The sequence below is a fragment of the Leopardus geoffroyi genome, chromosome E3 (genome assembly GCF_018350155.1).
Source record: "Leopardus geoffroyi isolate Oge1 chromosome E3, O.geoffroyi_Oge1_pat1.0, whole genome shotgun sequence".
NCBI lineage: Eukaryota > Metazoa > Chordata > Mammalia > Carnivora > Felidae > Leopardus > Leopardus geoffroyi.
In genome coordinates, this window is record NC_059340.1 from 38,425,348 (window position 1) to 38,441,287 (window position 15,940).

At 49.8% G+C, this 15,940-nt stretch overlaps 1 long non-coding RNA gene across 4 annotated transcripts in view; it reads left to right on the forward strand.

The window, feature by feature from the left end:
* The first annotated feature begins 4,560 nt into the window (after nt 1-4,560).
* LOC123589146 overlaps nt 4,561-15,940 on the forward strand; it is a 33,705-nt gene continuing 22,325 nt past the window's right edge. For all 4 annotated transcript variants that reach the window (XR_006708189.1, XR_006708185.1, XR_006708186.1 and 1 more), the window contains exons 1-4: nt 4,561-4,854; nt 6,278-6,518; nt 7,466-7,763; nt 11,989-12,126. This is a non-coding gene — a long non-coding RNA (uncharacterized LOC123589146). The remainder of the gene's footprint in view (nt 4,855-6,277; nt 6,519-7,465; nt 7,764-11,988; nt 12,127-15,940) is intronic.

Sequence of the window (15,940 nt, forward strand, 5' to 3'; positions counted from 1 at the left end):
TACTTCTGGGGTCCTCTTGAAGACTTCACACCCCCAGTTGAGAGTGTGTTTGAAAAGGAAGAAGCTGGGGAGTCACTGGGAGGTTGGAAGTAGAAGGGGGGAGTGTGAGAGTGACAACATGCTATTGTGATGGCGTCACCTCAGAGAAGATGCAGAATTCAGTGCTGAGGCCAGCTGCCCTGGGTTTTCCTAAGTCGGGAGGTGCTGATCTCAGGGAGGAATGAGGAAGGCAGTTTGGCTCACTGCCTCACTCTCCCTTGCTTTCCTCCTGATTCGAGGGTCCACAGTCCACAGTCAGTGACTGATAAGACTGACCTAACTAAGGCCACCACTGCCCTCCCCCAGGTCAGCTCTCCCACCCAGGACGGCAGCCAGTGTTTTCCCAGGACTGGGAGAAATATGGAGCTTTGCCAGGAAAAGGGAGGGAGGTGATGTCTCTTTTGAAGATAAACATAACACACCAGAACCTGCCAGCATGTCCAAAATTGTGCTGTTTCACAAGCCTCGTACCCTACCATCTTTACATCGTCTGCCATTGAGAAAGCAAAATGCCATGGAGGAAAGCAAAATCCAAGACCATTCTGAATATAGTCAGGGGATATAAGGGGCACGAATGGAGAGAATGTCTCCACAGGTATGTGTATGTATCTGAATATGTGGGGGTTACCTGTGGTTACACGTGAAAGGACGTGCAAATACCTACACGTAGAATCTGTGTGTGTAGAAACCAAAGTGTATGTGAGTGTCTGTGACCAAATGATCTCTGAGTATGTAGCACAGTGCCCAGCACACAGGACCCATCACCTGTGTGCCATCACAGTGAATGGCAGAGTAAGCGGGTTCGGGAGGAGTAAAGAAGGTGTCTGTGCACCGAATGTTGTGTGCAGAGGGTCCTGGGGAGAAAAGTATGTCTGGGGTGAGCAGGTGGGTGTGGCTATGGAGAGGTAATTTTATGCATGATGCGTGGATTACAGGTCTCGGGAGCTTATGTGTAGCAGGTGTGTGCATGCGGTGAACCGGATGCCCGACCCAGGGTGGAGACCCGGGAAGACCCAGCCATAGGAGGACACCTACCTGGCCCTGGCTTTGTGGTTGCGTCCCACCCCCGTGAACCAAGGGGAAAAGTCTGAGCCTTGAAAAACTCACAAGCACTGGCAACATTTCACGCCAATTCCTCCGTCTGTGACATTAGGCTCAAGCTTTTCCCAATCCAGGGAAACCTTAATTTTTCTCTAGAAGACCATAGAGGCAATAAAAAGGAAACGTAAGCAAAACAAAATGGAGTAGAGGCATGAATTTGCCTGTACCAAAGGTGTATTCCACAGGTTCTGAGGGATTCCCTATACTGACCTCTCATCCAAAGGATAAAAAAAATAACATGCACAGATGAGCATTTTCTGTGTCTGCCTGCACTGTGGAACCTTTAATGTTTTTTCAAAATTTCAGTGGGGAAGAGAACCAACTTCTGGAGTATTCTTCTTGCCAGGAACTGGGCTATAGACCTATAGACATTCCTACACTTATACCTTGACATAATGAGGTAATTCTAGCAGCCACAAACCCAAGGAATAGGTCAGGTGTTTTTCATGTATTATTTCATGGGATCCTCACACAGCCCCTCAGGGAGGGAGCCACCTCGCACGGAAGAGTAGAGACTCTGGAGTCAGATTGCTTGGGCTTCGTCCTGGGCCCCACCACTTAACAAGCTGGGCCACCCTAGCTAGGCAAATGACATAATTTTGTGCTTTAGTTTCCTCACCCATAAAATGGAGACACTAATAGCCCCTCTCTCTGTGGGGTTGTTGCCAGGATTAAATGAAAACACGCAACATGCTTGAAACAGTACACAGCCCACAGAAAGCGTTCTGTAAATGTTATGATTATTACTCATATTTTACTGATGAGGAGACTGATGGTCAGAGAGGTTGAGTTGCCGGAAGTAGGAGGGCCAGAATTCCATCTAGCACCTGACTCTCGTGAGGGCACGCTAGGCTACTTGACCAGGCTTACCTTTGGTGACACTGTTCTTGCTGATCCCAAGGCCTTTCCCTCCTCTTCAGAAACTGGCAAAAATTTAGAATTGCTGGATTTTTCTAATGGCCGGTCAGCACCTTGACATGTGTTAGTAACAAAATTTCAAACATTTAAACGTCATTTGCTTTAGACTATTTATTTTAATCCTTATTTATTTTTGAGAGAAAGACAGCAACTGAGAAGGGGAAGAGCAGAGAGAGGGAGACACAGAATCCAAAATAGGCTCCAGGCTCTGAGCTGTTAGGACAGAGCCCGACGTGGGGCTTGAACTCACGAACTGTGAGATCATGACCTGAGCCGAAGTTGGAGGCTCAACCGACTGAGCCACCCAGGTGCCCCTGCTTTAGACAATTTATTAAGGTCGGGGTGAGGGGGAGCCTGGTTGGCTCAGTCCGTGGAGCATGTGACTCTTGATCTCAGGGTTGTAAGTTTGAGCCCCATGTTGGATGTAGAGATTCCTTAAAAAAATAAAATCTTAAAAAAAATTTATTAAGGATTATTTCCTGAACAACAAAATACCTTAAAAACAAACAAACCCAGGGGCGCCTGGGTGGCGCAGTCGGTTAAGCGTCCGACTTCAGCCAGGTCACGATCTCGCGGTCCGTGAGTTCGAGCCCCGCGTCGGGCTCTGGGCTGATGGCTCAGAGCCTGGAGCCTGTTTCCGATTCTGTGCTTCCCTCTCTCTCTGACCCTCCCCCGTTCATGCTCTGTCTCTCTCTGTCCCAAAAATAAATAAATGTTGAAAAAAAAAATTAAAAAAAAAAAAAAAAACACAAACCCAGAAACCCTTAACTCCATTTCACATTTGACCCTCACCCTGCTCATGTAGATGGAGAAGGCATATTTATTATCCCTAAAAACAAATCCAGAATGAGGAAGCTGCATCTCCAGAGAGGTTAAGCCCCAGTTCACCCAGCTAAAACATGACAAACCAAAGGGCCAATTTTCTACCCATCCAACTATCCCTTCTACTACATTCAATCACATTGATTTGTGTTAGTCTGGAGCCTAGACTGATTGTGACAGTACATTTTTCTGACACACTGAAAAGAGTGATTTCGTATTTGTGAAGAATGCAAACACATTTGTTGGTTATATTTCCATTTTCTCCAAACTTCTGAATTTTGTCCTACCAAAATTTCAAAAGATTTAGAATTTACACATATTTGTGCAGGCATAATCTCTGCTCTGGAGGAGTGAATGATCCAGTTAGGAACCCAAGACATGGAACTGGAGTGACTGGGTAAATCCTGGGGGATAAAGTAGCCATATGCCCCTATCATAACCCAGGTCACATGGCCGGGGGGGGGGGGGTGGCAAACGATTTTCTTTCTCACTTGTAATTATTTGAGAAGTTAAACCCATGCACTGCAGACTTTTTATTTAAACAGTTAACAGATTACCTTTATGGAGGAGAATCCGTTTACATAACATCAGGACTCCCCTGGGAATACTGAGACACCCAGGGGGTTCTGAGCTTAGAAAGGGAGTGGAATTCTAGCTCCACTCTGAAGGCTGGACAGGTTTGGAAGGGCAGAGACCAGGGGGTCGGATCCTGGGGGCGGGGGGGAATCAAGGGCCCAGACTCTGAAAGGGAGGGAGCCATTTGTGTGTGGCCAGTGAGGAGTCAAGGTGAGTTGAGGTGGGTTAGGGAAACCCTTAGATGGAAGGTCAAGAAGTCTGGGCTTGAGGCCACTGCAAGTTTCTAGACAGAGCAGAGAGGGCCATGAACAAGCAGGGAGGGTCAGGCGGGCAGCAGCACTGGGGCTCACCGAGGGGCGAGAGCCTGGCATCAAATCAAGCAGCCGATTTTGGCAACCCAGACAGCGTCCCTCGGGCCGTGCCCCTCAAACCCGCGGTCCATGGGTTGCCGGCTGGAGGTAACCGGGTCTGCGTCCCCGCCAGACGCCGCCCCACTGCTAGGAGCTGGGGGCCAATACGGGAGCCCCGTAAGGAGGCGGCGGAGGAAACCCACCTCAGCAGTCTGGCCCTACTTAGGACCCCCGCTGGGCCCTGGACCCCAGCCGCTCCTGGCCCCCGACTCGGGTGCAGATTATCCGGCGGAACCGGCTCCCGGAGGGGGCGCATCTTCCGGGCTCGGGCGTCCTCACCGCCGACGGGTCCGCTTTTCCCGCTGCACCGCCTCGCCTTCGAGGGGAAACTGAGGCCCCTAAACCAGGGCGGTTTGGAACAGGAACGAAAGGGTGGGAGAACCGAGCGCCTGGCCAAGCTTGGCGTGGTCTCGAAAGCCCGCTCCTCAGCGCAAAACGCTACCGCTGAGGGAGGCTCGTCACCGCGACCCCCAGCACCCACCGCCGGGGGAGCTGCTGAGCTGAGTCCCAGCCGAACCCCGCCCGCGGGAGCCCGCCCCGCGCATGCGGCCGTGATCCCTCCCCCGCCCCCTCTAGGGCCGAGCCCTCCCGAGTCACGTGCCAAGACTGGCGCAGGCGCAGGCGCACGGCGGTGCTTCCTGCGGCCACGGGCGCTTCGAGGCGGCCGGGGCGGCGGCTCAGCGCTGGGGTTCGTCCCCTCCCCGCCCGGCCCGCGGGCTTCGCCGCCTGTGTCTTCCCTGGGCCCCAGCCGTCCCGTGCGCGGTCTGGCCGCTGGAAGCCCGGAGGCTCTCGGAAGTTTTGATTTGGAACCAGGAAAGGGTTTGAACTCTCTCAGAGTTGTGGGGAGAGGCCACGGTTTCCGGACGTGAAGAACGTCGAAGAAATTGTTGTTGGCGGTTATTAGGTTGTGGTTTTCACATGCGGCCAGCCCAGGAGCTGAGATTTTAAGAGATTATCCCGCCTCCCTTACCCTGCCAGAAACGTAGAAGTTGGTATCCAAAGTGCCCTCTTCTCCTGTCCTTAAGGATTAAAAACCCAGCCTTATGCTGGCACTTGGCCCTACCTCTGGGTGAGGGGAGATGGGAAAGCGCTTGGGGCAGGTGAAACTCCAGATGGGGGTAGGGGGAGCTAGGGAGGGTAATCTCGTTAGAATGTCTCTCATGGCTCCTGGGGTTCCCTGAGTCGCTAATTTAGGAGCTAAAAAGAACTCCAGAGATTCTGTAATATCCCATGAAATGGTCCTCAGCCTCTCTGAAACGTGTCCAGTGACAGACCTCAATTGTAGGTTTTCTGACAGGATGTTGATTTGGGTGGCTCCCTCTGCCCTGGATACCCACCAGTTGTGAAAGGGCATCATATCCCTTTGCAGCCCTGTGGAGAATGCCTGGGTGGGAGTGTGCACCTGCCTCTTGGCCACACCACACCACACCACACCACACCTTGGCCCGCTGTGCATAACAGAAGCTGGGAAGGGGCCTGTGTGGCTAAATCGAGGTTGGCTGGTTGGTTACTGAAAGGAGAGAATTTACTTGTAATTTCCTGGGTTTCCTTGGCTGTTTGTTTGGAGTGGAGATCATTTGGTCCCCGGGGAATCTGGGAGGAAAAGGGAAGTCCTTGGAAAGGAGTTAGGTGCCCTCCCTGGGTAAGAATGAGTTGGCTAACCTGCCCTTTGCACTAGGAAGCCTTATTCCCTGATATGCATCCCTTTTCTGGGTTTAACTTCACGGAACACCCAGCAGTGGTGGGGAATTGTAATACAAAAAAAGAGCTATGTGGTCCCACCTGTTCTTTTTACAGAGGAGGACGCTGACACCTAGTAAAAGAGCGTTCAGGGTCGCAGAACCAGCTGGTGGCAGAGGTGGGACTCAGGTCTCCTGATTCCCAGGCCTATTCTCTCTCTCCTATCCCATATATAATAGGGGCCAGCACGAAACAGATGGCACATTATGAATGGGTAATTTGAGGCAGGGTGTAGGGAAAGAACCGTGGATAGTGAAATATTCTGGGGCTTGTAACAGAGGGATCTTACCATCTCTACGCCTCGAGGCAGAGAGGCTGTGTGGAGGGTCATTTTGCTAGAGCTAGGACTTCAGGTCAAGGGGTTCAGGAGGGCAGTTGGGAGGAAATAAAACCCCTCTGATTTGTCAAGGCTCTCCATGTACTAAACCCCATGGGAAGTCAGAGGGCAAAGGAGACTTGATTAGTCCATGCAGGAAAATTCCAGAACACAGTACAGATAGAAAAGGATGCAGAAAGTACCTAGAGGAGCAATGAAAGGTATCCAATATAACATGTGACCTTACTTCTGCTCGTTTATCAATAGTTTACACTTCTTGAGCACTTACTCTGCGTTGTGTGTGTCCATTATCTCATTGCATTTTCCCATAAACCCAGTTTTCTCCATTTGACAGATAAGGGAACTGACAAGTGAAACAACTTGAGGAATGGAGATGTGAACAGCTAACGGGACACCTGCCTCTCCGGGATCTTATCTTGGGTATAGTAGTTCCTTTGTGGATGTTTGTGCAGTGGATGACGGAGTGAATGAATGCGCAGATGAGCAAGGAGCAAACACACGTAGGATTAGGTGGCAAATCTCCCCGAAGACCCTTAGTGTGCCTTCCTCCATGAGACTGGAGGCTCTCTGCAGAGGTGAGTCCTGTGCCTGGCGGTATCTCTTTTGCTGGCTTGTAATGAGCCAGGTATTCAGGTTAAAAGATCAGGTGTCTACATGTGCAAAAAACCTTGGACTTCTGGGCTTTCCTAGTGGAAGTTTTTGAAATTAAGCAGTTTTCTCTCTCGGTGCCATCTTGATCCAGTCCTGATTTCTGATGCCCCCACAATCTGGGCAGGGGTCCAGCGTGCTGCCTCATCTCTGCTCGGCTCCTACCCATTGCTCCTCCTACAAGCTCAGTTCTGCTCCTTGCATCACTGGTGTCGATCCTGGAACACGGCGTTCTTCAGGGAGAAACCACCTACCAGCGTGGTGGGGAGTTTTAGCAGCATCCCTACGGTGGCCTGCCCTGGAGCAGAAAGCTCAGTGTGGAGGCTTTGTTTCCTTTCTCCGCAGTCCCTCTTCCCTCACCATCTCCTCGCTTTAGAATCCCCTTGTATTGGCCTCTTCCTTCCTCGAGGGCCCCACACAGTCTTTCACTTGTTCACTGTCCAGGCTCCTCAAGCCAGGAAGAAGAGCCTCACATAGACTGATCACTTGCCCTGCCTGCCACCGTGCCTCATGTGTCCTCGCCATCATCTCATTTCATTTCTTAGTGACATGCTAGGTAGGAAGTGTCAGGGAGCGGCCTTGCAGACAGGAAGACCTAGACTTCGGTTGGGTAACTTGTTCAAGATCACACAGCTGTTGAGGGTAGAGCTGGCCTTTGACCTCTGACCGGATTCCAAGGCCATCCTGGCCCACTTCCCGCCCAGAATAAGTCCTGCTGCTGCAGTGTTTACGTTCATGTTGACCTTTGCTGTTCGGAGCATTTTCCCTGTGCCTTGGCCTGTGCCCCTGGGGCTTGGGCCTGTCGGATGTGCTGTTTCAGCCTGCCCTGGTGGGTTTCCACACGGAGCTGCCTGACATTTGATTCCACCCACAGGCCTTTGCTGACAACACCTCCTCCATATGGAAGGCCATTTGACGTGCTTCAGAGTGGCAATATCCAACCCGTTCTCTAAAGCCCAACTTCTGTGCCATCTCCCGAACGACGTCCCTCTAAACTCATTCGCCTCCAGATTCCCAGACTCACTTTGTGAACCTCCTCTGAAGGATTTAGCACGTTATTTCCTGCATGTACAGTAGCTCGCATATGCAACTTGCTTACGTGGTTGAGGGCAGGGACTGTACTGCAGTGGTGTTCGTATCTCTCCAGCTCCTAACAGAGGAACTTACACATGGTAAGTAAGCCCCCAGTGAGTGAAGGCCTTAGGGGAGCTCGTGGTGGTGAAAAGAGTTTGTAAAATGAAGATTTATCCCTCAACTTTACATGCTGACTTTGCTTAAAACAAAATTCCACTGCAGTGTAGATGTCCTGGTTGAGTCTGGGGGATGGGTGGTGGCGGACACCTTGTGTTTCTCTTGAGGAGCTTTGAATTTAAGGAAATGAAGTGACACGGGTGAGGGCTGGTGGTGGAGACGGGCTGTGTGGGTGCAAGGGGTCCAGATGGGGCCCCAAGAGCGGCGAGCTGCGTCCCTTGGCCATTACCACGGCTGCAGCTTCTCTGAGGCCATCCCCTGTGCTCTCTGAGTCCCTTTATGTTTGCTGTCATAGATAAAGGCCATCACTCCTGCTTCCTCACCATGGGTGAAGGGTCCTTGGCCATAACATCAGCATCCCCCTCCCTGGGACCCGAGTCAGCTCAGAGTACCCATTTCCCACATGACTGCAGACACACAGACGCTGGGGCCCTTCAGTAGAGAACGGGTGTGGGTTGGGATGACTCACCTGCTCTGTCGCCGCCTACAGCTCGGTTTAAAGCCTTTTTGAATCAAATCTCTTCCCCGGGAGAGACACAGGAGTCTCTCTTTACAGTTAGCAGCTTGGTGCTAACTTGGGACAGTTGATGCCCGTCACTGTCCCAGTGTCTGAAAGTCCAGGTTAGGAAGGAGCCATCCAGGTGCATGCTCACGAAAAACTGGTAGAAGCAGCCTAGAAAGCAGTGCCTTGACCTGGGCATCAGACAACCTCGACCTTAACTGGGCCCCACCAGGAACTCACTGTGCGGCTGTAAAGGAAAGGGGTTTGGGACACCTGGCTGGCTCAGTCCGTAGAGCAAGCGACTTTCAGTCTTGGAGTTGTGCGTTTGAGTCCCACACTGGGTGTAGAGATTACTTAAAAGTGAAAACTAAAAAAAAAAAAAAAAAAAAAAAGGAAAGGTTTCTTCTTTCAGTAAACATGTTTTGACCACCTACTCCTGCCGTGCGAAGTAAGGACAAGGTGAGCAATGAGAAGGCAAAACCAATCCCTATTCCTGGTGGCCTCTCAGTCTCTGTAAAATCAGTTCGAGTCAGGGTGATAAATGCTCTACAGAGGTGTTTTGGGAGCATGGAAGAGAAAGTAAACATATCTTTCCTGGGGGAATGAATGAGCACAGGGAGATTTAACTGAACAGGACACATTTGAGCTGGACCTTGGAGTTGGGATTCTCCTGGCAGACAGGAGTAAGTCTTGCAACTTTGCAGAGTGTTGGCAGGACGTTGTTGGGGGGAATGACGTCAGTGGGGTGTAGAGAGGAGATAAGACTCCAAACCCTGTCTAGGTCTAGCAGAGAAGGCCTTACTGGGTCATGCTGACTTCGGACCTTCTGAATGTGGAGGGGAGACACTGAACTGATCTGTGTTGTGGAAAGATCAGTCTGGCAGCAATATGGAGGATGAAGTGGAAGGTCAAAGACGCAGAGAGACACTGAGTAGAACAGGGTTAGACTATCACAGGAAATAACTTTTTGTTTTTGGTGTGAATTTCTTAATGTTTATTTTTGAGAGAGAGAGAGAGTGCGGGGGGGGGGGAGGGGCAGAGAGAGAGGGAGACACAGAATCTGAAGCCCGCTTCAGGCTCTGAGATGTGAGCACAGAGCCTAACACAGGCTCAAATTACTGAGCCGTGAGATCATGACCTGAGCCAAAGTCGGGCGCTTAACCAACTGAGCCACCCAGGTGCCCCAGGAAAGAACTTTTTGAGGACCCCACCTGTGGGATTAAAGAGGGTTGGATTAGAAAAATCCCTAAAACTAAAATTCTCTGCCTCTGAACCCACCTGGGCATTTGGTTCTTTTCACCTACCCCATCCCCCAACTCCTAGCTGATGATGTTCATTGCTTGCCCATGCTCCATTCTGGGTGTGCCGTGACCTGTTTAGGTTTTGACCCTATCCAGTTTCCCTGTTTGTAAATTCTGTCCACCCAGCACTTCAGCTGAGATTTCGGCTCCTTGGAGACCAACCACTAGGAGGCTGTACTGTGCCCTGGGGTCCTCGCCACCCCCACCTCTTGCCCTGACTCTGCTCTCACCTCTGGCATCGTCCTCCAGTCTCTAGACTGGAAATGGCAACTATGCCAGCCTTTCTGTAAATCTTTTCAAGAGGAACTATGAGACATTATGTTTCATTGGAAGATGTTTACAAGCAGGAACTAGAAAAATGGATTAAGGAGACCTTGGGACGTTGGTCTAAGAACAGAATGTGAAATACAGGGCAGTCCCCCCAGAGTGACCCCGCAAGTCTAAGCCCCTTGATTTAAATTTAGATCAGTTCTATAAAATGTAACCTTAAAGCCAGAAATAATGTGTCTGCTGCTAACCCCTTCCCTGTAATCCCAGGCTAGGGTTACAAGTACTGCCCCTTCTTGTCTACCTGTTTGTACAGTTGTCGTGATACTTGGGCCTATAGACTTCGGCAGCCAGTCAACAAACAGGTTGTTGGGCCTACTGTGTGCCCACCTCATGCTGGCCGAGATGGGATATAGGCACGCCTTGCTATGTTCTCAAGGAATCAGGAGACCAGTATTTTAGTCTAGTTGGGAATGCAAGACACATGTGAGAACCAACTAGAGAGCGGGATTGATGAGTTGTGAAGAGGGCAGTTAACATTTGGTGGGTGGGGCTGCAAGTCCACAGAACCTGGAGGACGGAGCAAGTGGCCCCAGTCTCCTGGGTTCCCTTGGGATGGGGGCAGGATCCAGCCTAGATCTCGCTGGGGGTCTAAGCTGGATCCCAGCCAGCCTCAGTGGGAGGTCGGGGGCCAAGTGGACTTCATGCTGCCCTCACAAGGGACTGTATCCTTAGTTCCCAAATGTTAGTGCTGTTCTTACAGCCTGCATCTTCCTACTTGTCAAGATTCTCCAGTCATCCTTCCGCTTAAACACCTCTTTTTTCTTTTACTTTTTAAGTTTTTTTAATTTATTTTGAGAAAGAGAGAGAAAGAGCAGAGGACAGGCAGAGAGAGAGCTAGACAGAGGGTCGGAGAGCTGGCTCTGCACTGACGGCAGAGAGCCTGATGCGGGGCTCGAACTCACAAACTGTGAGATCATGACCTGAGCCGAAGTTGGAAGCTCAACTGGCTGAGCCACCCAGGCACCCAACACCTCTTTTTTCAGGAAGACTCTTCCTTCCCACCAGCCAGCATGATGCTGATCTGCATGCAGCCCTTTGCTTATAACTGTGTTGTGACATTTGTTCCATCTTGTCATGTACTAGTGAATGTCGTGTACCTTGTCATGTACGTGTTTGTGTTTTCGCCAGTTCCACTAGATCAAGATCGTGAGCTTCTGTTAGGCAGGGAATATGCCTGAGGTATTTCTCAAACTCCCAGTGAGCAGCCTAGAGTGATACCCTGCTCAGAAAATGTGTGTTCAGCGGGTGAGCAATAGTCTAGCACATTCCATTCCCCCTGGTGTATCGGTTACATAAGATTAGTTTTGTGGGGCGCCTGGGGGGGGCTCAGTCAGTTAAGCTTCCAGCTCTTGGTTTCAGCTCAAGTCGTGATCTCACGGTTTGTGAGTTCGAGCCCCACATCAGGCTCCACGCTGACAGTGTGGTGCTTGCTTGGGATTCTTTCCCCCCCTCTCCCTCCTCCTCCCCCACACGTGTGCGCACTCGCAGGCTCTCTCTCTGTCTCTGAAAAGAAATAAACTTAAAAAAACATTGGTTCTGTAAAAGCAGTCCTAAAACCAGAAGGGGGAGGGGCCTGCTTTCTGGGCCCAGTTTCTGGCAGGGGATCACATAGGGAAATGAAAGGTCACTGTAAGTTGGACCTGTATGGCCACACAAGAGAAGGGTATCCAGTGGTCTCTTGGTCTTGACCCTTCAGGGCCAAAGGGACTCAGGAGGGTCCCTTTGGCCCTTTGGGAAAGACCCTTCAGGGCCAAAGGAGGGTCTCAGTGGCAAGAATGCTGTCCCTTATCTTATAGAAAGAGTCTTGGAATCAGAAAAGTTGGGGACTAGTTCTGATCCAAGTTTTCATGACAATATACTTGTCTTGTTGACCTTATGGGATTGTTCTGTGAACCAAATGAGACAAGAAATATGTGAGTTCTTTGAAAAAGATGAAATATTACTAGAATATGAGGCACCATTGTACTTTCTTTTTGTTCCTGATTCCCAGCCTCTCCTTCACTCTTTCTATAGAGAAACTCTCAAGGCACCAGCTGTGAGGGCCAGCTGGGGAGAGCCTAGCCTGTCTGTGCTGAGTTCCCATTTAGGCCCAAAGACTAGATCCAACGTGGAAGAACATGGTTTTTTGGCTTCCAAACCAGGTAACTCTGGGTAAGTCACTTCAGCTCCCTGAGCCTCAGTTTCCTCATCTGTAATTGGGCGATGATAATCTACTCCTCCTACCTCCTAGGGCTCCTGGGAGGATCAAATGAGACAATTAATATGACAGTGGCTTGTAAACTGTAAAGGTCTGTCTAAATGCTATGGATTTACTTTTTAATCTGTGCTTGAGGGCTTTGGATAAAATTGGCCAAGACTGTTGCACATCTAGACAGTGACATCATATGCGTGTTATTGGAGTCCAGGGTGGGGCACCGAAGGCGTCCCCAGAGTCCCTGGAGCAGGACAGAATGCAGAAGGGAACCCCACCCATTGCCTGCCTGTAGGAGACCTGATTCTGTGGTCCGACCTGAAGAAATCCAACCTCCTAGTTTCCAAAGTGTCAAAGACTCTGCTATGACCTCTGTGCTCAGGGGATAGTTGGATGACAGCCCAAGAGTAGGGGCTATTGTGATTTAGCTCTGTTTTTGGGGTCTCACCATGCTGTCTGGACTTGGCAGGCATTCAGGGTAAGGTTGTTGTGGAACAAAACACAGGTAGCACATTTTGTGGGACCTCATGTCCTCCTATTCTTACTTCCTCTGTGTTGGCAAATTTCAGTTGTAGAAAAACATTAAAAAAAAAAAAAAACTTCAGAGAAATGGTAGCCCAACTCATGCTGGAAAACGTGACTGGCCAGTGTTAATGAAAAGTCAGGCTTCAGAAATGGGGTATCACCATCTCGGTGCTTTGTTACTCTCAGGTGGTGGTGAAGCCAGTTTTAGGGGAAAGGCTCTCCATGTGCCTGTGGCCACATCAGGTTTGAATGCCTTCATTGGCCTTGCTGGTCACTGGAACTGAAAGGAAATGGCTTAGTGAACAAGAATTCGTGAGCTAGTTTATAGTGTGCTTGGCCCTGTACTGGGAGCTTTGGGAAAGATGAAAAAGGTCAAGTTGTGGCTTCAGTGTTGGAAGTCCTTAGACCAGATTTGAGACAGCGAGATGACTGGGGATTCCGGCTGGCAGGCCCTTGTGCGCAGGGCCAAGGGAGTGGCAGATAATTACCGACAGAGGAAGACAGAGGCGAGGATCCGCAAAGGCTCTCGGGAGGGTGGCGGGGGAGGCTTTCTAGAGGAGGTGGAAATATGTGAAAAAGACAAAGTCAATCACTGAGAGTCATCTCTGCTCCCTAAAATGTCTTCTTTCCCTTTCTGGCCCCAATTAGGAGATCCAATCAGTCTTCTATTGCTTTCTAACAAATGATCCAACTTAGCGGGTTAACACGACTCATTATCTCCCACCTCTGCTGGCCATGCTGGTCATGCGTCCAGGCAGAACATGGTAGCTGTCAGCTGGGCGTTGCCCGCAGCTCATGGAGGCCACTCTTAGTCTTTCCCGTGTGTCCTCTCCATCTTCAGTACAGCAGTGGGGCCTCAGATCCCCCCTTGGTTTGAATCTCTGACTTCGTCTTCTGTTAGCAGGAGAGAACCCTTTGCTTTTTTTGTTTTTTTGTTTTTTTAATTTTAGAGAGAGAGAAAGTGCCAGTAGAGGAGAGGGGCAAAGGGAAAGAGAGCGAATCCCAAGCAGGCTCTGCCCTGTGAGGGTAGAGCCCAACATGGGGCTCGATCCCAGGACCTGGGATCAAGACCTGAGCTGAAATGAAGAGTCAGATGCTCGACTGACTGAGCCACCCAGGTGCCCCCAAAACCCTTTGCTTTTAAAGATTTGAGTGTGATTAGGTGAGGCCCACCTGGATAGTCTCCTTTTGATTAGCATAAAGTCAACTGATAGGTAGCCGTAAGTACCATCCTGACCATTTTTTTGAGTGTACAGCTCAGGGGCATTAAGTACATTCATATTCCCGTGCAGCCATCACCACCACCATCTCCAGAATTCTTTTCCTTTTGGAAAACCGAAACTCTGTATCTATAAAACACTGACTCCCCATCCCCCATCCCCTGGCAACCACCACTGTACTTTCTGTCTATGAATTTTACTACTCTAGGTACCTCATGTAAGTGGAATCATACAGTATATTTGTCTTTTTGTGAGTGTCTTCTTTCAGTGAGCACAGTGGCTCCAAGGTTTCTGCATGATGTGGCACGTGTCAGAATTTTCCTTTTTAAGGAGGAGTAGTATCCATTGTATGTATATACCACATTTGTTTATCTACTCATCAGTTGTTGGACCCTTGAGTTGCTTTCATCTTTTAGCTATGGAGAATAATTCTGTGTATATAATAATTATATGAGCATGAGTGTGCAAATGTCTAAGATCCTGCTTTTTAAAAATTTATTTATTTGGGGTGCCTGGGTGGCTCAGTGAGTTGAGTGTCCGACTTCAGCTCAGGTCATGATCTCATGGTTCATGAGTTCAAGCCCCACATCGGGCTAAGTGCTAACAGCTCAGAACCTGGAGCCTGCTTTGGATTCTGTGTCTCCCTCTCTCTCTCACCCTCCCCCACTTGTAATCTGTCTCTCTCTCAAAAATAAGTAAACATTAAAAAAATTTTAAGTTTATTTATTTAAAAAAAAAAATTTTTTTTTCAACGTTTTTTATTTATTTTTGGTACAGAGAGAGACAGAGCATGAACGGGGGAGGGGCAGAGAGAGAGGGAGACACAGAATCGGAAACAGGCTCCAGGCTGCGAGCCATCAGCCCAGAGCCCGACGCGGGGCTCGAACTCACGGACCGCGAGATCGTGACCTGGCTGAAGTCGGACGCTCAACCGACTGCGCCACCCAGGCGCCCCAAGTTTATTTATTTTTGAGAGAGAGAGAGAGCATGCGTGAGTGGGAGAGGGGCAGAGAGGGGAGAGAGGATCCCAAGCAGACTCCACACGGCCAGCATATAAGCCCTATGCGGGGCTCAAACTCAAGAACCATGAGACCATGACCTGAGCCAAAACCAAGAGTCAGACACTTAACCCACTGAGCCACCCAGGGGCCCCACTAAGATCCTGCTTTCAATTATTTTGGGTATATACCCAGAAGTGCAATTTCCAGGTTATATGGTAACTCTATTTTTAGTTTTTGAGGGAACCACCATACTGTTTTCCACGGTGGGTGCACCATTCTGCATTCCCGCCAGCAGTGCACAGGTGTTCCAATTTCTCCACATCCTCACCAGCACTTGTTATTTTCTGTTTTTTTGGACAATAGCCATCCTGAATGGGTGTGAGGTGGTATCTTGTTGTTGCTTTGATTTGCATTCCCCTAAGGATCCGTGATGTTGAATGTCTTTTCTTGTGCTTGTTGGCCATTTGTTTGTGGGTCATGAGATCTTGGATTAAGACACCCCTGTCATCTGCTGCATCGCATACCCTCATGGTAGGGAAAGTTCGTGTTGGGGTAAAATGCTCTGCAGATTACTGTTTGCCCAGGGCCGGTAGGTCCGGGGGAACAGCAGGGGCCCTGAGTGCTCCTGGGTATGGGCTTTCTTTTCAGGGGTAATGAAATGTTCTAAACTTAGTGGTGATGGTTTCACAACTCTGCACACATACTAAAAGCCATTGAATTGTGCAGTTTAAATGGGCAAATTTTATACCATGTGAAGTATCTCTCAACAACTCTCTTCAAATGCTGCCTTTTGAACGTAGAAGTAAACCAGTACCCACGATAAGAGCGAATGTTACTGTTTCATTAGCCAGCTCTGCGGAGCAGGAGTGAACCTCACCCAGTTGTGGTGAATCTGCATTCCTACCCAGAGTTCCAGTCACCCCGTCTCCCTCCGGTTTCCCTAATCCAGCTTTATTCCTTCAGTCTGATTCTGTCTTAGGTTCTTCTAACCCGGGGGGACCTCCTTACTGCATCTGTGGGGATGAGCA